Source organism: Mytilus californianus, unplaced genomic scaffold (genome assembly GCF_021869535.1).
Source record: "Mytilus californianus isolate M0D057914Y unplaced genomic scaffold, xbMytCali1.0.p SCAF_3, whole genome shotgun sequence".
In the NCBI taxonomy this organism is placed as follows: domain Eukaryota; kingdom Metazoa; phylum Mollusca; class Bivalvia; order Mytilida; family Mytilidae; genus Mytilus; species Mytilus californianus.
The window spans coordinates 44,678,607-44,705,672 of record NW_026262679.1 but is presented as its reverse complement, the minus strand read 5'-3'; the positions used below and the strand labels follow the sequence as shown (position 1 = coordinate 44,705,672).

The 27,066-nt window shown below is 32.2% G+C and overlaps 1 long non-coding RNA gene across 1 annotated transcript in view; it reads left to right on the top strand.

The window, feature by feature from the left end:
* Positions 1-5,978: 5,978 nt before the first annotated feature.
* Positions 5,979-27,066, top strand: part of LOC127734661 (uncharacterized) — a 35,045-nt gene continuing 13,957 nt past the window's right edge. The window contains exons 1-2 of the long non-coding RNA XR_007997693.1: positions 5,979-6,035; positions 21,608-21,730. This is a non-coding gene — a long non-coding RNA (uncharacterized LOC127734661). The remainder of the gene's footprint in view (positions 6,036-21,607; positions 21,731-27,066) is intronic.

Here is a 27,066-nt window from a genome sequence, read left to right as displayed (position 1 = left end):
TAGGGTTTGCCTCTATTTTTCACCTTTCTAGTCGATGACCTGATATCTTTGTACAGTATGTGTTCGCTCATTTCATAGTGGAGTGTGTTAATAAGGGTATCGTAAATCGCGTCGATTTCACTATTGACGTTCTGTACTCTTAGCAGTGAGTCTATTATGCCGTTAAGTGCTACGACGCGCCGCTCGCTCGAGAAAATGTTCGTATAGATACTTTTGACGTAGTATTTTCTCTTGAGACTGCTTGAATATCCAGATAGTTGAACAGAGCACTGTTAAAACGAATGATCCGGAGGATTTAAATTCGAAGCCAATGGAAGATCGTGATCAGAAATGACATCAGAAACGGGGGGGTCCTCCAACACTGTATTCTATTATTTTTCAGTCATTTTCTTGATTCATTATATATTAGCACTCTATCATTCTCTATTCGTTATTTTTTTTCCCCGATTTTTCTGTATTCATTAAATTTGTTTTGCCTTTATTCGGCACTTTTTACCCAATATTCTTTATTCTGTTAACCCCCATCCAGACCCTCCTTTTTAAGGAACCGTTAAAAAAACATCTTGAATGTGGCATTAGCTTGAATTTACCTCTACACCAACCACAGGTGTTTTTTATAATTTTTTGTTGTAAATAATAGAGTGTCAGCTGAGATGTGAAAAGTGAAATGATTACAAGGGGCACAGGACGTTTGCGCTTTTTTACCTGTAACACGATGCTCTCCAAACAATATGTACATTTGCGCTTTAAATTTTGATACACCTGTAGTAAATTGATCGGACATTTGCGCTTTCTATCTACAGCCGTCTACCTGTAATTTTAATGAGTTACGTAAATAAATTCAACTTATATTTGTCGTTAGTTAGTTCACATTGACACAGTCTTAAATATAGAGTTAAAGTTAAAGAGAAAGTAAAGAGGACAAAATGCATATGCCACGATGGATTTTTATCATTGAACATCAGTCGCTTAATTACATTAAAATTCGTTATATTGATCATGGAAGTAATATTTGAATATTACTTCCATGTATTGATGAACAGGCATCTCAGTCAAGAATTATAAGATATAGAGACTTAAATATGGGCTTCAGATATCAAGCAAAAACTGACCTGTGATAACTAAACTTTATAATAATTACTTTTAGGTATATATAACTTTATCATATACTTCATGCCTAATACAGTGCTTTTTGCATATGTGCAACGACCGGAAGAAAACAAGTCGTATTTGCACACCCGGTCTGATAACCCCGTATCAGCCCAATGACGTCACTATCCGGGCTGATATGGCCGTATCGGCCCGGGCAGAAATCCATATCAGCTTCCTGTGTTAATCTTCTTTTATTTTCGGAAGTATATGATAAAGAGATTAATACATGGCCTTTTCCATATCGGCCCGGGTATCATCCCTCGACCAATATCAGCACCTCGACTACGTCTCGGGATGATACCCGGGCCGATATGGAAAAGGCCATGTATTAATCTCTATATATCAATGTGCTATGACATGACTTTTAAACACGAATTTGCAATGGAATTACTGTTTAACTTTTATCCATACAGAAAATATTGTAAAAGCGCAAATGTCCTATACAAAAATCGCAAATGTCCATATTTAAAAAGCGCAAATGTCCTATGAATTGAAGCGCAAAAGTCCATTAAAAAAGCGCGAATGTCCTATGAAAAAGCGCAAACGTCCCTCGCCGATTACAAGACCGTCATTTTTTACAGGAAATTATCTTTACCAAAAATTATTTTGTTTTACTAAATATCTTTATAAAAAAAGAACAACTCCGCATAGCGGTGTGTAGAAAGAAATACCGCAAAGGACTAAGTCTTCATAGTGCATTAAGAACAACGTTTTTGCACTAAGGACACTTGAACGGTGTTTTAGGAGCACAAATAACATGAATAAATTAAGATAAAAGCATATAAAGAAAAATATGAAATTTAGTATCAATAGATATTTTGATTTTGAAGTTAAAGACTTGCTAATTAGCGCGTGCCAACCGGCACGTGACACACGATTAAGTACAAGGGCGTGTTTTATTGGTCTCTTCTGTACATCTCCAGAATGTCTTCTGATGAATAGTTCAAAAAAAATGAATCTGGACCTCTTCTGGAGATATTCTATAGAAGAAGCAATAAAACAAAAATTCAATTTGCCGTCGAATATAGCAGACTTTTATTTTTTAAGACATAAACGAAGTTTACGATGATTTATTAGAAAATTTAGTTACGTCAGTTCATTCGGTAGACATGACAATAATAGTGTTCTCTGTTTTGGCATTGGTGTAATTGTATTATCAATGTAAAGAACAAAGAAAATTGGTTGGAAGAAATCGCTGCATGCATTCGTGACATTTTTTCTTTATGCTTTTCTAACTTGATTTAGCTAAACAAATCCGGCTTAAAGCTCCGACCATTTAATTTTCAGGAATAATCTTAAACCAGTGTACAAGAATTTGTCAATGTTTGTCTGGTATATAATATATGATCTAAAACGATATCTTGCCTATCAAGTAACAAAGCTGGATTATTGTTGTATATGACAGATATCGCAGAGTTCTCAAAATCTTTATTCCCTGGTGGTCCTTGAAGAAAATATGCTGGTCCTAACTATTATTTCTATTGCAAAATGCGAAAATTGTGCCGTTCCTTGCAAAATTTTGATGATCAAAACCTTCGGACCACCACTTATTGAGAACCTTAATTGTATATGTATACACGGTATACAAATGTTTGCACCTGTCCTAAGTCAGGAATCTGATGTACAGTAGTTGTCGTCTGTTTATGTAGTTCATACGTGTTTCTCGTTTCTCGTTTTTATACAGATTAGACCGTTGGTTTTCCCGTTTGAATGGTTTTACACTAGTAATTTTTTGGGGCCCTTTATAGCTTGCTGTTCGGTATGAGCCAATGCTCCGTGTTGAAGGCCGTACCTTGACCTATAATGGTTTACTTTTATAAATTGTTACTTGGATGGAGAGTTGTCTCATTGGCACTCATACCACATCTTCCTATATCTATATAAGGTTATGGCGTTTCTCATACTGCTTATGACTAAATCCGTTGGTTGTGTAATGATTGTCCTCTCTCGTCTGGGAGAACATTGAGAACATTTAAAGCTCATTTAAAGCCTTCTTCTCTAATGAGAAAGGTAAATATGCCAGATATACTTACTGGAGGTGTGATGAGATGATTGAAGCTGTTAATTTTCTCCTTGATAATATTTAGGTACGTTTCGGCAGCAAAGTTTATAGACAGGTTGTAGGTATTCCTATGGGCACTAATTGCGCCCCTTTAATAGCAGACTTGTTTTTGTACTGTTATGAATCTCAGTTTATGACCAAACTCAGTAAAGACCCGTCTAAATTGCATTTAATTGATAAATTCAACAACACTTACCATTATCTTGATGATATTTTTTCGTTAAATAATCAAGAATTTTCTCAATATACTGCCGAAATTTACCCAAAGGAACTTACTTTAAATAAATATAATTTAAACGATAACAACTGTCCTTTCCTAGATTTAGATATTTCGGTTTTACACGGGAAATTCCACACTAAAATTTACGACAAAAGGGGCGATTTTTCGTTCCCTATTGTTAATTTTCCCTTTTTGGATGGTGATGTTCCTTTGGCGCCATCTTACGGTGTTTATATTTCACAACTCGTTCGCTATGCCCTAGTCTTATGTGACGTTTTTGATTTTAACGAACATAATCTATGTATTACTGGTAAATTATTAAGCCAGGGATTTCGTTACCACAAATTACTTAAAACCTTTACTAAATTCTTCCACAGATATAAAGATTTGGTTTTGAAGTTTGGTTGTACCTGTAGAAAACTTATTTCAAACGGGACTGCACATCCTCATTTATACGGCAATATTGTTTACCGTGCCCGGAAATTTAGAAACGATCCTGGTAAACTTATCGATCCTTTAAATAAACTTATTCTAAAAGGTTACCAATTCAACACTGTAATTAGATAATTAAATATTTTTTTTATTGGTACTTATATTGATTTTCTTATCAGTAAATTAAAAGCAAACTAAATATTATTGTTATATACATATACACATTCATGGATCTACAATCTGTCGATACCTGTATCTTGGCATTGCACAAGGTCATGTTTTTCTCTGACTGTTTATGACGTGTTTACACTAAATCCATTGGATGTTGGATGTGTACGGATTGATAATTTAGTCTTAGATGCATGATTTTTTTTATTAGTTGTTAGTGGCTTTGAACTAGCTGTCAGTAATTGCGAGTACTCTCAGATCTGTACTTAGTGTCTTTTTGTTGTTTGGATGTACAAATACCCGGCCACGTCCACTTGTATTTGTAGTATTTGTATTTTTATCCATCTGATGAGTTAAGCCTCTTTCAAGTGATTTTTATAGTTCGTTCTTATGTTGTGCTGTTACACCACTGTCCAAGGTTAAGGGAAGGGTTGGGATCCCGCTTACATGTTTAACCCCGCCACATTCTGTATGTATGTGCCTGTCCCAAGTCAGGAGCCTGTTATTCGGTGGTTGTCGTTTGTTTATGTATTACATATTTGTTTTTCGTTCATTTTTTGTACATAAATTTGGCCGTTAGTTTTCTCGTTTGAATTGTTTTACATTGTCATTTCGGGGCCTTTTATTGCTGACTATGCGGTATGGGCTTTGCTCATTGTTGAAGGCCGTACGGTGACCTATAGTTGTTAATTTCTGTGTCATTTGGTCTCTTGTGGAGAGTTGTCTCATTGGCAATCACACCAAATCTTCTTTTTTATATGATGTATTTGTTAGTTTTAATTGGCTTTGAACAAGCTTTCAGTTACTGGAAATACGCTTGTATTTCGGTACTTTGTGTTTATTGTCTTAATGTTAGTTTTTTTTCTCGTACCGATCTTTTGAGTTAATCCAATTGCAACTGATTTTTACAGTTTGTTCTTATGTTGTACTGTTACATCACTGTCCCAATTCGCGTTCACAAACATATTTAACCCTGCCACATTCTTTATGTGCGACAGCCTGTCCCAAGTCAGGAGCCTGTAATTCAGTGGTTGTTGTTGGTTCACGTCTGTCGACTCATATTTGATTTTTTGTAAATATTTTTGTTATATATAATTAGGACTTAGTTTTTTCGTTTGAATTGTTTCACATTTTTCATGTCGGCGCCTTTTATAGCCGACTATACTGTATTGGTTTTTGTCACTGTTGAATGCCGTACGGTTGCCTATAATTGCTGACACCCACTTCATTTGAACTCCGGTTGATAGTTGCCTAATTGGAAATCATACAACATCTCCTTCTTTTGATAATATATGCCTGACTTTTAAACTCGTGTTTTCCTAAACTTTGTGACATGCATGAAATATAAGTCATTGGACTTTAAAAATAAGCAACCAACAATCGATCAATTTAAACTCGTGTTAAATAAGGGAAAAACCATTTGATTTATTTTTTTAATGGGAGTGGGGGTGACAGGAGTATTTTGAATATGAATACGGTTGCCTGGTAAGAGCTGAAAAAGATAGGCATGGTTAGCGACAGATTAAAATGAATAAAAAATCCGCAAAAAATCATCCTGTCCCCTCCCCTCCCCTCCCCACAATATCAAATAGTCGTCCCCTTACTGTTATATTGTTCGTGTAGTTCTTATATTTATACAGCTTATCGTCTCTACAGGGATGTCCTACTAAGGCTGCCATACCATAAAAACGTTTATCACACAGCTCACACGGCTGATTCAATTATATCTGCATTCATAAATTTATTAATATCATTTAGACTAAGCGACGCCATGTTTGTTATGTGCCTCTGTCGTCTAAACTACCTATTTAAAAGGAAGAGGTAGAAGAGAGCCAGAAGATCTTCCCAATGCAAAAAAAAAAAAACAGAAATGGACCTCTTCTGGCTCACTACCGAAGAACAAAAAAACACGCCCCAGTTTAATTACTATTCTTTTCGAGTAGACCCACGTACTGATCACGTGACACACTATTTTTTTTTCATTTTTCGTCTCTGGCAGAGGTTTGTACATGGAAATATTTTATCGTTGCAGTTTTCTCTTGCAGTCAGTAACTTCGTTGACACATTGTTTAATTTCAGCATTTTGGTACATAGTTACTTTTTTTATAAATATAATTCTTATGAACACTTTTCTTTTAAACAGGTTGGGAACAACCCCTCAAATGAGGTGTAACCCCTCAATGTACTATCCCTTTTATGAGGGATACATTTCAAGTGATAAAAAAATATTTTTTTGTAAAAACCACTTCTTAGTACAAAAGGGCACATATTTATATTATTTGAAGAAACTTTTCCCAAAGAACTAAACATCTATCTGGTATTATATGGTCAAAACATGTCCAAGAATTTTGTTATATTCAATTTAATTCAATTCAATATTTTATTGGAAAGAGCACAATAGAGGCGTGATCCAAGTACAGACAATAATATATTCAACAATAACATCTACTATAAATGAAATAAAGATCAATGTAACAAGTCATAAGTCAATTCTAGGTATGGTCTATGGATACCATAACATTCAGAATTCTTCATGATACCATACACATATACATAAGTTTTCATAATTTTACTTAAAAACACAGTCACCTATATATAAGATATATGTGTATATGCACAAGCGGCTATAAAGGATTATTATCTGATGAAACAGTATGGTGGTCTCTCAAATCAAGAGCTTCTTCAATATACATACAAATTGATTTTAGTTCTTTTTCAGAATTGGGATTTAAAATTTTGATAAAATTTTCATTCGAATTATTTGAATTTATTTCATTGATTTTATATTTAGATCTAATTTTGTTATTTTGATCATGAGAACATTCAATCAAGAAATGTATCTCATTTTCAATTTGTCCTGTGCAAAATTTACAAAATTTCTCATTAGAGGGTATTATTGGTCTTGCATACCTACCAGTTTCCATTGCTAATGAGTGTGCACTTATTCTTAATTTGGTGGGTTTTTTTCTGAGATATTTAGGAACATTAAAGTTCAAATATTCTTGTTGTTTAAATTTAGTATAAATTTTACTAAAAAATAAAAGTTTTCATCTTTCATTTTAGATTAAGTTCAAATATAATTTTGTTTTTGTAGAAATCTTCTAGTTTCTGTTTGAAATTAATATTACAATGCTAGTTTAAGGATATTCCAATATATTTTGATAATTCAGTTAATTTATTAGACCATGAATTTTCTCTACTTGTTAGAGTTTTGTCCACTTCAAAAGCAGCCTTGAGAATTTCATGTGGACCACCAGACTGTTCACCAATATCACTGAGACGCACATAGTATTTATACATAAGTTGATAACATTTAATGCTAATAGGTAATGCACCCAATTCGCACCGCACTGCTAGATCGGAAGACTTTCCATGAACCCCAAGTATGTTTTTAGATATGGAGTTTTGTGTTTTTTCAAATTTACTTTTGTCTAATGCTTCAAAATTTGGTTTGAATTCTGATATCCATACTTCTGATCCATAAGTTAGAATAGGAACTATCATTGAGTTAAAAAGCTGGAGACAAGTTTTAACAGACAAGTTTTCACTGTATGGGAGTTTAGACCAATGCAAAATATGCTTTTTTAGCTTTATCTGAGAGGCTTGACACTGCCTGTATAAATTTTCCAGAGCTATAAAAATCAATGGCTAAGTATTTATAATAATCAACGATTTCGATTGCATTAGAACTGTAATAAAAGTAGAAATTTTCTTTATTTACTTATTTTTAGAGAAAATTATAATTTTTGTTTTTTTGAAGTTCACATCCAGTTTCCATTCAGCACTATATTTTTGCAAAGAATCAAGACAGTTCTGGAGACCAGTTGCAGATTCAGATATCAAAAACAAACCATCAGCATACAATAAATGGTTCAATTTTTGATCATGTAAATTAACTGCACTAGTTGATTTGGTATCAAAGTATTTTCCTATGTCATCGACAAATAAATTAAATAAAGTAGGACTTAAACTGTCTCCTTGTTTGACTCCTTGATTAGCAAGAAAAGGCTTAGTAAACATATTCTGATATTTACATGAATATAACATATTAGAGTACATGTCATGCAGTATGTTATAAAATTTGCCTTGGATTCCTTTATCTTGTAATTTTAAGAATAGAGCTGATCTCCAGACACTGTCAAAAGCCTTTTTAAAATCTACAAAACACACGTATAGTTTCTTTTTGCATTAAAACAAATATTTGTTTATTATTGTTTTTAAGATAGAGACATGATCTACAGTTCCTTAATTTTTTCTAAAACCACCTTGATTTGAACATAATAAATTATTTGTTTCAAGAAAATCACTAAGTCTTTTTTGTAATATGGAGGTAAATACTTTATCAAGACAGCTTGTTATGCTTATACCTCTATAATTCCCACAATCATATGGGTCACCAGATTTAAAAATTGATGCAGGGGTTAAAAAATCCACTAGCCCGACGCCCGGGACTAGTGCATTTACAACTCGGGCAATCAAGACTTGTAACCTAATATGCCCAACGGACTAGTAACAAAAAATTCTTGGCGTTGATGTGTCCTGTTACTTTGTAAAAATGATTAAGCCTTTCAGAAATACATATTAAAATAAAACTCTAATGATAAATTAAAAAAAAAAAGTTAAAAATAAGTTCAGTGAAAATTTGACAGACCACGTTGTTGAAACTAATACATGTGTAAGCATGTGTGTAAACAAACTTGTGTGAGATTTAATTTTGCATCCAAATTGTGATGATGCCAACATTTGAACAATGATTGCCTTTGTTACTAAGTATTACAGGATTGAAATTTGAATCAGAAGAAATTGTCCAACTGACTCAAATATTTGTTGGAAATCCGGACTATCAGGTCTGATTTGCTGGGCTAGCAATTCTATCAACAGGACTAGTAAATCCTGCTACCAATAAGTCCTGGGCTAGTGAGCTGTAACAATTTTTTTTAACCCCTGTGATGTCAATACAGAAATGTTCCAAATTTTGGGAAATTTTTCTGAATTAAGTATCTTATTAAAAAGTTTTGTCAGAAGTAAAACTAAAGTGTTTGACCCTACCTTTAGAAACTCATTAATTATCAGATCAGGACCTCCAGATTTTCCCTTTTTTTAACTTCTTAATGCCCTGTCTTTGATTTCTTTACATGTAATAGGGACATTAAGGGATGTATTATAAATAAAGTTATGGTCTTTGTTCACTATATTTTGATTTAAGTATCAGTTTTATCATTTTCACTTGAAGCAAGTAAATTTTTATAATGTCAATCTCCCATTCTTTGGCAGAAATAGCAGGATCACAGTTGTTGTTCTTTTTTTTGTAATTATCAATGCTACCCCAAAATTCTTTGGTGTTCTTTGGATTTATATCATTTATTTGTTTTATCAAGGATTGAAAAAAAACCTTTTTTAGTTTATTTTTAAGTTTATTGTATTCTCTTTTACTGTTGCAATAAGTCAATCTTAATGCATTATTATTGGGTGCTCTAGCTAATCTATTTCCAAGGGAGCGAACTTCTTTTCTAAGGAGTAACAATCATTTGACATCCATACTTTTTTAGGTTTGCATTTTTTGTTTGTCTTTGCATGATGGATTTTTTAAAATTTGCTTTGAAAGAAACTGATTTTTTTGCAGCTTCTAAATAGATTTCATTAGTTTTGATAACTAAGAAATCAATATCATTAAAACTATTATCGTCAATTAGTTTGTTTAAAGATAGAATGTCTTCTACACTAGCGTACTGTTTTCTTCTGAAAAAGCATCAATATAAATGTCCTTGCTCTGATCGGTCCATTTATTATAAAAGTACCAGGAAAGGATCATAGTTCTTCCTTCTTTATTTCTTTAGGGTGTTTAAAATTAAAAATATTCAATGCTATTAAACAATGATCTGATAGATTAGTGGGTGGTTTTACCATAGAGTTATTGATGGTATAAAATAAATTCTGTGATGTCAGAATATAATCTACTGTGCTCTTACCATTACTATTACAAAATGTAAAATACAAGTGATTCACCAAGAAATCTTTGTTCACAATTCTTACTTGAGAGGACTTACAGATATCAACTAGTAGATTCCCATGTAAATTGTTTTTTTGATCTAATTGATTTCTGTCAGGGTAAATCAGGTGTATAATATTCAGGTACTGGACAGTCTGTAAAATTGTCATTAACACCATCATTTTGAATAAAGTCATTTAACCCCACCTGTGCGTGCATTAAAATCACCGCTTAAAATCACCTCACCTTTCAATAGAAAAAAAGAAATATCATTTTCCATTTTTGTGAATGTCAATTCAGAAACATCCTTATTAATATATGGTTTGATATACATTGTAAGTAAAACATAAAAAAATGTCTTTCTCCAAATTGAGGAAAGTTCCATCTATTTTCAACCATATATTGAGAAGTTGTTCTGTTTTATTTCAGAAATTATATTTTTAAATTTGGCTTTTATAAATACAAGCTTGTAACCTGATGGTCTCCCCCTTTTTTTTGGCCTCAGTAGGCTTAACTATATAGGGAGATGTAAAACCTGGAAGATTTCCCGGAGACTCTCTCAACATAGTTTCAGCAAAACAAACTATATATTTACAAACATTTTCAATAAACAAATCATCCTGAAATTTATCTCCATTTAAACCATGGATATTCCGATAGGTCCGAGGACACAGTTATCGTCCTTAGATTTCTGTTGTCTACAAATATATAGTCCCTAGTGTGGACAGTGTATAACTTGCAAATTTTTTTCATACACTTTCCAAATTTATTTCTTTATATTTTATGCATGAAATATTAAGTAAGGGGATGAAATTACATGTTAAAAAAATTTGGTTGCTGAATCTTTATGTTAAGTAGTGATTTGGTCCAGTTAAAAAAAGTCAAAAACTAGTATGTCTGAAGCTGTCAAACTGAATTTTAGACTCCCTTAACATAGAATTGTCAATATTTTGAGTTAGAGCTGGTAGACTTCTTTTTTTGATATTATTTGTCCCAATAGTAGTACACTACACTGTAAAAATCTTTTTGAGATAGAGCAGGTGCGATTTTTTTAATTTGACTTTATTGTCTAAAAGAAATGCACTAGGAAATAACTGTGTTCTCGGGCCAGTAAGTCAAAAATCTACAAAGGACATGGGGAAAGGGAAATAACTCCATTATTATTACTTTACAGATCTTTTTTGTTAATATATGCAGGGACATATAAGTCATTGATATATATGTGTAATGTGTATATTTTCTATTTCACTTAGTTATCAAAATAATATATAAATATATAAGTTTCTTTTACTTTAACTTAAAAACACAATAATGAGTTTCAAACATGGGACAAGGGAAGTAAATCTAAATTTTTCCGTTTCATGAGATGTGTTCTAATTTTATGTATCATAAAACATTGAAAGCAATATGTATGTAATAGTGCCTAGACTACAGTATACTTTTAAAGAGTATATATTACAATATACATGTAGTTAATGACATTTGCAAGCAACGTAAATAAAAAATGAAAACATACTATTGTTATTTTTGTACAAAAATAAAATTAAACAACTATAATAAATGCTAATATTATTCTAATTGGCCTTAATTAAAGTATATGGCTAAATGTAATGTACTATATAGCTTTTCAGTTAAATCTATAGCTGAATTATCGTGCAAGTTCAATAAGTCTACTGAGAAGTAGGTTCATCTCACTTTTGTTGGATCTCCCATTGTTAGCGTTGTGATATTGTTGACTAGCGGTATAATAGTTATAGGGGTTTTGGTTTTCATTGTACATGTAGTTTTGCCTGTAAAACCGATTGTCATTGTTTTGTCAACCATAGGAGTGGTTATGTCTAAAAGTTTCCGTTTTGTGTTTTACTCAAAGAAATAGAAGTTTTGTACTCATTATAAGGTTTAAGTCCAAATACTGGGTTCAAATGTGTTTTTATACGACCCCAAAAATTTTGCAGTCGTATATTGGTATCACGTTGTCGTCGTCCAATATTTTGGTTTCCGGACAATAACTATTGTTTAAGTGTATGGATTTCTATGAAATTTTACCATAAGGTTTATGACCACAAAAGGAAGTTGGGATTGATTTTGGGGGTTATGGTCCTAACAGTTCGGGAATGAGGGGCCAAAATGGGGCCCAAATAAGCATTTTTCTAGTTTCCAGACATATTGTCAAATTACCTCCCTTTCACTGCTTGTAAATTATTTATAAAGAAATGTATTGTCTTTAGGTGATTAGCTGTCAATTTATTTTTAGAAGTTACTATTTTAAAAATGTTTAATAAAGGTAATTTAATTATAGCCAGGATTATGTATGTGAAGGAATTTTATTTTTAGATATTACTATTTAATGTTGCTGATGGAGGCTTTTTAGTTTTAGGCATGATTATTATGTCATTTTCTAGTTTAAAAATTATTTAATTTTAGCCATGATTATGTATGTGAAGGAATTTTATTTTTAGATATTACTATTTAATGTTGCTGATGAAAGTGTTTTAATTTTAGGCATGATTATGATGTCATTTTCTTTTTTAATACTTTTATGATGTATTTAAATGGGTTTTTATGGTTGCAGAGTCCTAGCTGTCAATTCATTTTTAGAAGTTATTTTTAAATGCTGATGAAGGCATTTTATTTTTAGATATTACTATTAAAAGTTGCTGATGAAGGTTTTTTAGCCATGACTATGATGTCATTTTCTATTTTAATACTTTTATGATGTATTTAAATGGGCTTTTATGGTTAAAAAAAAGCATTTTTCTAGTTTCCAGACAGTAACTTGTGATTAAGTGTATGGATCTCTCTAAAATTGTACTACAAGGTTCCATACTACAAAGGAAAGACTGCAATTGAGTTTGATGGTTAATGCTAAAAGGGGGATTCAAAACGTTTGGGAGGAAGGTGGGGTTTCTAATTTTTCTTAAAAGGGTTCATATTTTTTTTTCAAATTGTCAAAATTTCAAATTTTGAAAAGTTTTAAGAAGAAATCTTCAATTGCACAGTATTGTGCATTAGATTTGTAAGATCTTTGACCGCATTTATTTTGTGTCAGAAACCTATATTATGTCAGAAATTTGATCACAATCCAAATTCAGATAGTATCAAGCTTGAATATTGTGTCCAAATTTGACCCAACTGTTCAGGGTTCGACCACTGCAGTCGTATCAGGTTGCGCTTAGCGAAGCATTTTATTAAGATTCTGACGAGGCATTTTTGCCTGATTGATTAAAATGAATGCCATCCTCTTGAAAAATGGATGTGTTAATACCTGAATGACTTATGTCATTGTTCAAAATGAATTTAACATCTGATTGATTTTGGCAATATTTCTTTATTTCTTCATTGAATTCTTTTGCTTTTTGTCGAGCCTGGGACTTTTGTCGCAAAAGCGAGACATAGCAATCTTACATTCCGTTGTCGTCATCGTCTGTAGTGTCCACAAATATTCACTCTGTGGTTAAAGTTTTTGAAATTTTAATAACTTTCTTAAACTATACAGAACAGAAGCTTGTTTTTGATCATAAGATAGTAATCAGAAGTAAATTTCATAAAAAAAAAATCAAGTTTATCCGTATTTTACTTATAAATGGACTTAGTTTTTCTGCCAGTTAACATTACATTCACTCTGTGGTTAAAGTTTTTAAAATTTTAATAACTTTCTTAAAATATCCTGGATTTCTACCAAACTTGGACAGAAGCTTGTTTATGATCAAAGCTAGTATCTAGAAGGAAATTTTGTAAAAATTTATTTCCTGTTTTTCCGTATATTACTTATAAACGGACTTAGTTTTTCTTCCAGTTAACATTACATACAGTCTGCAGTTAAAGTTTTTAAAACATTTATTAGATTCATAAACCATCCTGGATTTTTACCAAACTTGGACAGAAGCTTCTTACAATCAAAAGATAGTATCTAGAGGAAAATGTAAAAATTATCTTCTTTATCATTTGTTCATTCAATAAATTTATGTTTCAACTCTTTTATAAATCTATAGATTTGATTGCATACTGTATTCATTTTTTACAAGCAAAACTTTTTTCATACATTTCAAACGTTTTATTTCATTAACTGTAAATCTATTATGTGCATTCCCCTATCACACTGAAAACATAAGACAACAGCAAAAGTAGGCGAGACACTTGGTTCCGTGGAACCCTTACGAATTGTTGAAATCGGGCTGTTTCACCTGATCAAATGTTGGTAAAACATGTATGTCAGAACGAGTATGACTGTTTTTTGTGTTTTCTATAAGGTTTTTCATTTCATTTACACTGTAGTTGTTTTGATACTCAAGTCATTGCTTCCTACACCTAAGACAATATGTCTGGTGTCTTGTTGGTTGTTTCAAGAATAATCTCCCCTGCACCTTTGATATTATTCTTCTTTCCTGGTCCAAGAACCTTGATTTTGGATTGTCTGTTTCTGTACAGTTTTGATGCCAATAGACCATTTCCATGAGTCAATAATTATTTCCAGATCTTGAGCATACCTGTATGGTTTTTCTTTAGGAATACTGTTATCATCATCTTTCTTTACTTTTTGTTCATCTGATTTTTTCATGAATACTGTTATCATCTTTCTTTACTTTTTGTTCATCTCTGATTTTTTCACTTATATCTGTCATGTCATCATTTTGTGTTGTAAGCCCTGTAAATTGGTTGTGTGTGCTTATGGTTGCCTCGTATTCAATTTCCGTTACATGTATCTCATGAAGTTGCTTTTCAAGATCAGATAGTTTCTTGTTTAAAACTGATTTTGCTCCTCAAAAGCCTAATTTTGTGTTCTTAGTTTTGACGACTCCAAAGGAGTAGGGGCATTAAGGCCCGGTTTTGGCCAAAGAAAATGAAATGTTTGACAACTATTTTAAATTGGCACATAATGTTTGAAAATGCATAGGGTCAAGCAATATAAATGAAAAACATAAAGATTTTTATCTGATGACGTCACAATTACGTCATTATATATATACCTTTTTCACAAAAACGATTATAAATACAGAATTTATGCAGTTTTTCAACGTTATTTCCATTGTGTTACAAACATCGTGCGCAGCCAAGAAACAACAAAATAATTTAAGAGAAGCCTTATTATGACTATCGACATATTCTCACCAAATATAAAGTTGTTTCTCGGGTGCGCACATACTTTTCCAATCTAAATTATACTTAAAATTTGATGAAAAACAAGGAAAATTAATAAATTTTACAAAATATGCAAATTTAGTCATGGTTTGTTGCCATGGTAACTCGTTCAATGTGAAATTGGTTTTTATTTTCTGAAAACCTTGTACCTTAGTCTAGTTTGGACAAATTTAAGAATATGTATGATAACTTTTAAATTTGCAGTAATATTTGGGCCAAATAAGGGCCTTATTGCCCCTACTCCTTTGTCAACGCTTTCTTTAAGTTAGAATTTTCCTTTAATGTGACAGTGTAAGTAACTTGTTTCTTTGTAAATTTATTTTTGTCAAAATTGACTTTTCAAAGTCTACAAGTTTCTTGTCAAGGACTACTGAACTTACAAATTGTTTCTTCATCTGATTAGATGATAACACAAGACTATGAAGCTCTTTTTCTAATTTTTGTTGATTTCCTTTCAGGTCATCAAGATTTTGATTTAGTTCTGACATTTTGCTATCATAGTTACTGTTATCTATAGGGTTGTCATCTTTTAAGCCTGCACAGGTGTTTGACACTTCACATAGTTTACTCTCTAATAGTTGCAATGATGCAAGAATATTTTCAGTAGGTTGTTTATTTATCACAGTATCATGTGTTCTTGGTGTGCAATTCTAGGGGTTGACATTTTCATAGGTTTTGTCTCACTTTGGTCTAATTGTGTTATGAAGTCGAGTGTATTCTGTGTTGGATGAATCAAGAAGACTATTGTGTTCACGATTTGTGACTGTATTGTCTAGATTAAAATGATTGTCTAGTATTGATTAAAGATATTGGAACTCTGTTTTTGTCCATGATAAATAATGTGTTCCTTGAACTGTTATGAAAAATTTGTTGGATATAAATGAAATGTAAGTAGTTTGTTAGAGTCAGTATTTATTTCATCTTCAGTGCCCTTGAAAATTGTATAAATATTTCACCTATTGTTGCCCTCTTTAGTATTTTCTTTGTCTGTCCACTTGCAAGTATAGTTGTCAAGAGCCCCAAATTGGGAATGGTAGCAAGCGAAAAGCAAAAGTTTTTATCCAAAGCAGAAACCGATCTTTTGATTCAACTCAGAATGCTACCATACACTCAGCTGGCCTGTACAAGTCGTGATCAAGTTTTTCAAAAGGTGCCTTGATTGCAATGCCTGTTGGTGGTTTTGTTGATCAGGCAACTTATACTTAATAAATTCAGTGTCGGATTGAGTAACACTCTCAACGGCAATTTAAGGTAGATCATCAAAAATAGACGCCATATTATTGTTAGTTTTTACAATGACGTGACAAGTTTTGGGTCAAAGAATGTAGATAGTGGGCACGATGGTGATAATTGACTGTTGTGGTGGATTTTAACATTATATAAGGAGTCTTTATATATTACTTGGAACCATTCCCTGAACCTTTGTCCTTCCATATTTAGGAATAAATGTTTATCATAGTTTGTCTATTATTAAAATGCACATGTTCCTCAACCAGAACTGGAAGTAATAATGATGGACTTATATATCTTCTTTATTATTAAAAATAAGTGGACCCCTTTTTATACCAGCGCAAAAAATTTTTGCGGTCGTATATTGGTATGACGTTGGCTTTGTCGTCTTCGTTCGAAGACACATTGGTTTTCGCACTATAACTTTAGTTTTAGTGAATGGATCTCTATGAAATTTTACCATAAGTTTAAATACCACAAAAGAAAGATTGGGATTGATTTTGGGGGTTATGGTACCAACAGTTAAGGAATTAGGGGCCAAAAATAAGCATTTTCTAGTTTCCAGACAATAACTTGTGGAATGGTGTATGGATCTCTCTGGAATTATACCACAAGTTTCCATACCACAAAGGGATGGTTAGGATTTGCTTTGGGGGGTTATGGCTCAAACCGTTTATGAATTGGGGGCAAAAAAGAGGGAAAAACAAGGTTGTCCTGGTTAATGGACAAACACTTTTGTACAAACCATAATTTAAAGCAGTGTCAGGGAGATAAATCAAATACATCATTTGAATTACCTCCCTTACACTGCTTTTAAATTATGTATAAAGTAATGGTTATGAACAATTAAGACAATTTAAAACAGTGTAAGGGAGGTAATCCAAATACAACGTTTTGATTACTTCCCTTACACTGCTTTTAAATTATGTTTAAAGAAATGCATATTTATAAAGGAAGACCAGTAAAAATATCTGCAAATGTTGCATCTTTTTTTTACAAAAAAATCCATATGAAAGATTTGACACCATATTTTAAATTCTATTATAATAGATTAAGTTAGCACTATGGTAAATTTAAATGGGTAATTATGGTTGCAAACTCCATTGGAAATTTGAATTGAGATTATGACCATATCTTGAGGGAAAGAATTTTTTTGGGGAAAAAGGGGGGGGGGGGGGGGGGGGGGGGATAAAACGAAATTGTGTGGGGTCAATTTTTTCTCATTTCAGATTTCAGAAATTAAAAAGAAGTATTCTTCAAATATTAATTTTTTTTTCAAATTTCAAGAAGTAATCTTTAAGTGCACAGTATGGCGCATTAGATTTGTAAAATCTTTGACCACATTTATTTATTTGTTATGCTGAATCTAACTGTGTATTTAGATTTTTAATTTTGGGTCCAGTTTTCAAATTGGTCTACATTAGGTATAAAACCACTAATTCATAGCCCCATTGCTTTCTATGTTAAATTCTGCAATTTCAAGCATAAATGACTACTTTGTCTTAAGTTCAAATAAAGTGGCAGTTATTTCATGTCAAAACTGTACCTTATGCAGACTTGTGCTGAAAAAATCAACATACCTTTAATTGCATATTAGAGCGTACTAGTTCCCGGAAGTTTGATAGTACAAAAACAGGAACTTCTGATCTGAACAACAGGCCAAATGAGCCCTCCTATTAAAATTTCATATACTTCTTTGTTATTCAACTATAAACTTTCAACAAGGATTCTACAGTGATCCCAAGTCCCCAAGCTTTCATTTGATACTAAAACTACCCAAATATTCCTACTATTGACAAAGATACAGCTATGCGTAGGAACTATTTTGTTTAAACTATGTACTACTTTCTTGTATGTTCTTTCCGACCGGGCCTGAATTAGTGGTTCTATACCTATAACAGCACCAAACTTGTTATATTGACTTCTGCTTGACTTAATTTCCTTCTATGATCTATTTCTAGCATAGAAAAACACATAAAGCTTTTGTCAAAACACTATATCACTGAATTCAAGCTCAAATCGGACTGGTAGTAACATATGCGTTAAACAAAGAAAACTACATATGGATACTAATAGTGACAGATATGACACTTTTTCAATTTTTACTAGTTCCGATTTGTTAATATCTACTCAAATAACAGTGTTCTTACCTATATGTCTTATTTTTATCAGAGATTCTTCCTTGAATATAAATACAGTGGTCCAAACATAAAATATAATTGATAATTTTGTCCCCCCCTATTTTCTACATGTTGGAAAAGGAGAGTGATTTGGTAAAAAACCAAACTTTTATTTATAAACATGGATCAACAAGATTAATTTATGTATCTCCAAGCTAGACAACTTGCTAAAATGGTTATAAAATGCATTTCAAGTGAGATTTTGGAATTCCTATGTAAGTATACAACAATTTTCCTTGAAATAAATAATTCACCAAGAAACACAATAAAACATGAACAGTCACTAGTTAATTTGACCAAAAACAATATTTATTCTATAAACTAGTCATAATATACAAGTTTCATTGGTTTCAGTGTTAGATAATCCAAAAATTTAAATTTCAGGTAAAATCTTAACTGTGTGTATGCTAAATGACCAAAAAAGGCTAAAATACCTTATTGTAGCAATTTGAGGGCTGTAATTTGACACTAACATAATTGTTACATAAAAAAAATAATGTAACATGATTTCTGACAACAAATGTGACCAATTTTCACTGTAAAGGGTATGATTTCTAAAAAAAGAATTTCACATGCCTGTCAGTAATAGGTATAAAACCACTAATTCATAGCCCCATTGCTTTCTATGTTAAATTCTGCAATTTCAAGCATAAATGGCTACTTTGTCTTAAGTTCAAATAAAGTGGCAGTTATTTCATGTCAAAACTGTACCTTATGCAGACTTGTGCTGAAAAAATCAACATACCTTTAATTGCATATTAGAGCGTACTGGTTCCCGGAAGTTTGATAGTACAAAAACAGGAACTTCTGATCTGAACAACAGGCCAAATGAGCCCTCCTATTAAAATTTCATATACTTCTTTATTATTCAACTAAAACTTTCAACAAGGATTCTACAGTGATCCCAAGTCCCCAAGCTTTCATTTGATACTAAAACTACCCAAATATTCCCACTATTGACAAAGATTCAGCTATGCATAGGAACTATTTTGTTTAAACTATGTACTACTTTCTTGTATGTTCTTTCCAACCGGGCCTGAATTAGTGGTTCTATACCATTAAGGTCCAAAGGGTCCAAAATTAAACTTAGTTTGATTTTAACAAAAATTGAATATATGGGGTTCTTTGATATGCTGAATCTAACCATGAATTTAGATTTTTTATTTGTGGGCCCGCTATCAAATTGGTTCATATTGAGGTCAAAAGGGTCCAAAATTAAACTTTGTTTGATTTCATCAAAAATTGAATTATTGGGGTTCTTTGATATGCCAAATCTAACCGTGTATTCAGATTTTTTATTTTGGGTCCCATTTTTTAAATTGGTCTACATTAAGGTCCAAATGGTCCAAAATTAAAATTAGTTTGATTTTAACAAAAATTGAATTCTTGGGGTTCTTTGATATGCTGAATCTAAATGTGTTTAGATTTTTGATTATGGACCCAGTTTTCAAGTTGGTCCAAGTTAGGTTCCAAAATTTAACTTTGTTTGATTTCAACAAAAATTGAATATATGGGGTTCTTTGGTATGCTGAATCTAACCATGTATTTTGATTTTTGGGCCCCGTTATCAAATTGGTCCACATTGAGGTCAAAAGGGTCCAAAATTAAACTTTGTTTGATTTCATCAAAAATTGAATTCTTTGGATTCTTTGATATGCTGAATCTAACCATGTATTTAGATTTTGGATATTGGACCATAATAGGTAAATTAAAATTTTTGAAGTTCTTGGACCACATTCATTCTGTGTCAGAAACCTATGCTGTGTCAAATATTTAATTACAATCCAAATTCAGAGCTGTATCAAGCTTGAATGTTGTGTCCATACTTGCCCCAACTGTTCAGGGTTCGACCTCTGCGGTGGTATCAAGCTGCACCCAGCAGAGCATTTTATTTAGAAAAGTTGTTTAAAAAATAATGAATTTTTCCACTTTTAAGTTAAAAAAGCTAAGATTTTCTTTTTTCTTTTCTACAACAGCAAAATGACCCCTTGTCTGGGGGACGGTCCCTCATTTAAGGGATATCCCTCATTTGGAGGGTTGTTCCCAACCTGATAATATTTTTATAAATCAAGGTAATTTGGTCACAATGTGTACGTTAAGGATAAAGTGATAAAAGATAAAAATGAACTCAATGAATGCACGAGTGACTTATTCATAAAACGAGTCCTGTATCTTCATAAAAAGAGTCCTGTAACACACCCCTTATTGTACTGTTTTTATAAAGCTATGCTGGGGGCAAAGTCGTACAACTTATATTAAAACTTTTCCCTTAAGGGGAATATTTTATTATCTGAACAAAATTCTGTTACATAATTTGGTGAAATACCTAATTTGTCAGGTTAAATTATATTTGTACACAGCTAGTTACTCAAGTGTGAAGTGAGTAGATGTGAGTGAACAGATTTATTACCTGTATGATCATGTGATCAAAAGGTTAGCATTTGACTCCAAATTAGTTTGATCTTTCTTTGAATAAAGACATGGATTATTTCCTTAGAACTTTGTTGGTACACCAAATATGTTCAGAGGTTTATGAGGAGTTTAAGGTATTATTTAGTTATAATTAATATTTGCTTCAATGCGATCACTTTGGGATTTGAAAGCATTTAGTTCTAGAAAATTACTTTTGTAGAATCAAAAAGATTTCACAAAATTTTCATGCAGAATAAGGTTGGATGTGAAACAAAATGATGACTATCACAGTTTCTTCACATTTGTTTATATATTTGGAGAATTTTGTAAAACACTCTTCCAAATGTCCATACATGTCTTCAAGTTTACAAGTTTTGCAAAAGCAGAGGCTGATTTAAGGGGGTGCCTTTCCCCTTATGGAGCTACATTTATGGGCCCCCTTTTCAAAATCCTGGATCTGAAAACCTTATATTTATTAATATTTCTAGGGTCATTTGACTTAATTAAAATCGGAATGTATGGAGGCGAGTTTGACTTCTCTCATCAGCAAGAAGTTTGTTCTAGTCTATACCGGTATGTAAAAATTTTCATGACCTGTTTTAATATTAAATGTTTCTTTTCAGTTCTTGGAGTACTATGAACTTACAGTCGTCTAACTTTGTATTCAGATGCATTTAGGATAGCCAGACATTATATTACAACTCTATTATATAGACTTTCAACAATGGTAGACCCAGTGTATACAGGTATAATAGTTAATAGTAAATAAAAAAAAACTTTTACAAACCCTGGTTTTTGTCGAGCCTGCGACTTTTGTCGCAGAAAGCTCGACATAGGGATAGTGATCTGGTGGTGGCAGCAAACTAACTTCTTAAAAGCTTAATATTTCAGTAGGTAGAAGACCTGGATGCTTCATACTTTGTATATAGATGCCTTATGATATGAAGATTCCGTCTGTCATATGTCCATTGTCCTTGACCTCATTTTCATGGTTCAGTGACTACTTGAAAAAAAAGTAGATTTTTTGTAATGTTAATTTCTCTCTTATTATGAGTAATAGGATAACTATATTTGGTATGTGCGTACCTTGCAAGGTCCTCATGCCTGTCAGACAGTTTTTACTTGACCTTGACCTCCACCTCATTTCATGGATCAGTAAACAAGGTTAAGTTTTCGTGGTCAAGTCCATATCTGAGATACTATAAGCAATAGGTCTACTATATTTGGTGTATGTTATGATTGTAAGGTGTACATGTCCAACTGGCAGGTGTCATCTGACCTTGACCGCATTTTCATGGTTTAGTGGTCATAGTTTAGTTTTTGTGCTTTGGTCTGTTTTTCTAATACTGTATGCAATAGGTCAACTGTATTTGGTGTATGGAAATATTTTACGATGTTCATGTCAGTCTGGCAGGTTTTATTTGACCTTGACCTCATTTTCACGGTTCATTGCTCAATGTTAAGTTTTTGTGTTTTGGTCTGTTTTTCTAACATGTATTCAGTAGGTCAACTATATTTGGTGTATGGAAATATTTAATGATGTACATGTCAGTCTGGCAGGTTTTATTTGACCTTGACCTCATTTTTGTGGTTCATTGCTTATGTTAAGTTTTTGTGTTTTCGTCTGTTTTTCTTAAACTTTAAGCAATAGGTCAACGATATTTGGTGTATGGAATGATTGTAAGGTGTATATGTCTGTCTGGCAGGTATCATTTGACCTTCACCTTATTTTCATGGTTGGTTGGTCAATGTTCAGTTTTCCTGGTTAACTTTTTTTCTTAGATACCTTAAGCAATAGGTCAACTATATTTGATGCATGGAATGATTTTAAGGTGTACATGTCTGTCTGGCAGGATTCAAATGACCTTGACTTCATTTTCATGGTTCATTGGTCAGTATAGAATTTCCATGGTTTGGTCTGTTTCTTTTATACTATAAGCAATAGGTTATTTATATTCTGTGTATGGAGGGATTGTATTAAAGGTGTACATGTATTTCCGGCTTGGTTTATCTGACCTTGACCTCATTTTCTTGGATCATAAATGTTAATGTGATACTTTAAGTAAAAATTTATATGTAGGACTATCAACATACAATCAATGGTCAGTATAGTAGGCGAGACATTTCAGCGTGTGCACTCTTGTTTTAAATTACCTTTTGGATACTTGTAGCTAAAAAGATTAATCAGATATAAATTATAACATGTCTTTTCAACATAATAATATCTGTCTGTTTCTTTGCTTTAGTTATGAGCTGATATTCAGTATTTACAAATATTTGCCATGTATTATATAATTTATAGTCATCTACATATACATCCATATGAACTGCAATAGGTCACGGAACAATAACCTTAATCTTACTTAATGATATTTACATGCAAAGAAATGTTTTATGGTTTAAGTTTTACAGGATAATATTAATATTTGGTTGGATATGTTTTTGTTCTTGTTGAGATAAATATATTAGAAATTGATTGAAATATGACATTGATTAAAGAAGAATTTGTTGTACTAAAGAAAACATAAACAATCCGGGTTACACATCAATCCTTTAAATAAACTTATTCTAAAAGGTTACCTATTCAACACTGTAAATTAATCTTTGAATATTGTTTTTATTGCTGTAAATATTGATTTTGTCATCAATGAATTAAAACCATACCAAATATTACACATATATATGTACTTTCACAGTTCTACAATCTGTCAATACCTATAGTTTGGCATTGCACAAGGTCATGTTTTTCTCTTGACTGGTAATGACGTATTTACCCTTAATCCATGGATGTAAGATGTGTACTGATTGATATTTAAGCCTTAGATACATGATTTTTATGCCCCATTTATTCGTTAGTCTGTCTTCTTTCGTCTGTCTGTTCTTTCGTCCGTCTGTCCAGCTTCAGGTTAAAGTTTTTAGGTTACAGTTTTTGGTCAAGGTAGTTTTTGATGAAGTTGAAGTCCAATCAAATTGAAGCTTAGTACACATGTTCCCTATGATATGTTTTTTATTTGTTGTTATTGGCTTTGAACTAGCTGTCAGTAACTGAGAGTACTCTCAGATCTGTACTTTGTGTCTTTTTGTTTTTGGGATGTATAAGTACCCATTTACGTCTACTTTGTGTTTTTATACGACTGCAAAAATTTTTTGCGTTAGTATATTGGTACATGTATTACGTTGTCATCTTCGTCATCTGAAGACACATTGGTTTTCACACTCTAACTTTAGTTTAAGTGAATGGATCTCTATGAAATTTTACCATAAGGTTTAATACCACAAAAGGAAGGTTGGGATTGATTTTGGGGGTTATGTTACCAACAGTTAAGGAATTAGGGGCCAAAAAGGGGCCAAAAATAAGCATTTTTGTAACTTCCAGACATAACTTGTGTGTTAGTGTATGGATCTCTCTGACATTGTACCACAAGGTTCCATATCACACAGGGAATGCTGGGATTGATTTTGGGGGTAATTGCCTCAAAATATTAGGAATTAGGGGCCAAAAAAGGGGCAAAAAACAAGCATTTTTCTAGTTTCATGACAATAACTTGTGTTTTAGTGTATGGATCTTTCTGAAATTGTACTACAAGGTTCCATATCACAAAGGGAAAGCTGGAATTGAGTTTGGGGGCAATTGCCCAAAACGTTTAGGAATAAGGGGCCAAAAAGGGGCCAAAAATAAGCATTTTTCTAGTTTCCAGACAATATGCAACTTGTGTTCAAGTGTATGGATCTCTCTGAAATTGTACTGCAAGGTACCATACCACAAAGGGAAGGCTGGGATTGAGTTTGGGGGTGATGAATAATAAAGGGGTTCAAAAAATTTAGGGGGGGGGGGGTTTTCTTTAAAATTTTCCATTTTTGATTGGTTATATCTGATTTATATATAAAAGCAAATAATAATGATATGGTTTGAATAGGTAAATTAAAAAATTTTAAGTTCTTAGACCACATTCATTCTGTGTCGGAAAGCTGTGCTGTGTCAAATATTTAATCAAAATCCAAATTCAGTGCTCTATCAAGTTTGAATGTTGTGTCCATACTTGCCCCAACTGTTCAGGGTTTGACCTCTGCGGTCGTATCAAGCTGCGCCCAGCGGAGCATTTTATTGTTAGATGTATTTCTATTTGTATCCATCTGATGGGTAAAGCTTTTTTCAACTGATTTTTATAGTTTGTTCTTATGTTGTACTGTTACACCTCTGTCCCAGGTTAGGGGGAGTGTTGAACACTTACAAACATGTTTAACCCCGACACATTTTATTTTTTATGTGCCTGTCACAAGTCAGGAGCCTGAAATTTCAGTGGTTGTCCTTGGTTAATTTTTGTCATATTTGTTTTTATGTAAACTGTTTTGTTATAAATTAGGCTGTTAGTTTTCTCAATTGAATTATTTCATATTTTTAGTGTCTTAAAGCCTTTTAAACCCGACCATATGATTTAGGGTTATCTCATTGTAGAAGGCTGTACAGTTGCATTTAATGACTTACATCTACTTCATTTGAACTTTGGTGGATAGTTGTCTCATCATACCACATCTCCTTATTTTAATATGAATGTGTTAGATTGAATAAACATTATTTTTATAAAGAACTATAAATAAAATAAAGTTTTAAGTTTCCATCCTTAAATATTTTATACTTATCTGATATTTTAGAGGAACCCAACAACTGAACAGAGCAGAACAGTATTCAATGACCTTGAAGCGCAAGCAATGTGTACAGTAAAACAGCTATCTTTGTAGTTACCAAAGAGTATGGTAAAATAGGTCCTTATGATAATTTTTGACTATTTGAGGACCATCTATGATCAATAAATATCATAAGGACCTAAGAGCTATGGTTCCGCAGCTATAAATAATATGGTTGGTTGATCTATTTCATTTTATATATTTTTATGTGTATTGTTGTAAATGTATTTATTTTTTAAATAGGTTGCTTCAAAGAATTGAAGGTAAGGTAGCTGCAGAACCGTAGCTCTTAGGTCTTATGATATTTTTTGACTACTTGAGGACCATCTATGTTCAATAACTATCATAAAGACCTAAGAGCTACCTTTCCGAGCTAACAGTAAGGTTGGTAGATTTATTTCATTTTATATATTTTCATGTTTATGGTTGTACATATATTTATTTTTTATATAGGTTTCTTGAAAGAATTGATGGTAAGGTAGCTGCAGAACCGTAGCTCTTAGGTCTTTATAATATGTCATAAGGACCTATTTAAGAGCTACCGTTCGGCACCTAATAGTAAGATTGGTTGATTTATTTCATTTTATATATTTTCATGTATATTATTGTATATATATTTATTTTTTATATATGTTTCTTCAAAGAATTGATGGTAAGATAACGGAACCATAGCTCTTAGGTCTTTATAATATATCATAAGGACCTAATTAAGAGCTACAGTTCGGAACCTAATAGTAAGATTGGTTGATATATTTGATTTGATATATTTTCATGTATATTATTGTATATATATTTATTTTTTATATAGGTTTCTTCAAAGAATTGATGGTAAGGTAGCTGCAGAACCGTAGCTCTTAGGTTTTTATAATATATCATAAGGACCTAATTAAGAGCTACAGTTCAGCACCTAATAGTAAGATTGGTTGATATATTTAATTTGATATATTTTCATGTATATGGTTGTATTTATATTTATTTTTTATAAAGGTTTCTTCAAAGAATTGATGGTAAGGTAGCTGCGGAACCATAGCTCTTAGGTCTTTATGATATATCATAAGGACCTAATTAAGAGCTACAGGTCCGCACCTTATAGTAGTATTGGTTGATTTATTTCATTTTATATATTTTCATGTATATTGTTGTACATGTATATATATTTATTTTTTATATAGGTTTCTTCAAAGAATTGATGGTAAGGTAGCTGGGGAACCATAGCTCTTGGTCTTTATAATATATCATAAGGACCTAATTAAGAGCTACGGTTCCGCACCTAATAGTAAGATTGATTGATTTATTTCATTTTATATATTTTCATGTTTATGCTTGTATATATATTTATTTTTTATATAGGTTTCTTCAAAGAATTGATGGTAAGGTAGCTGTGGAACCGTACCTC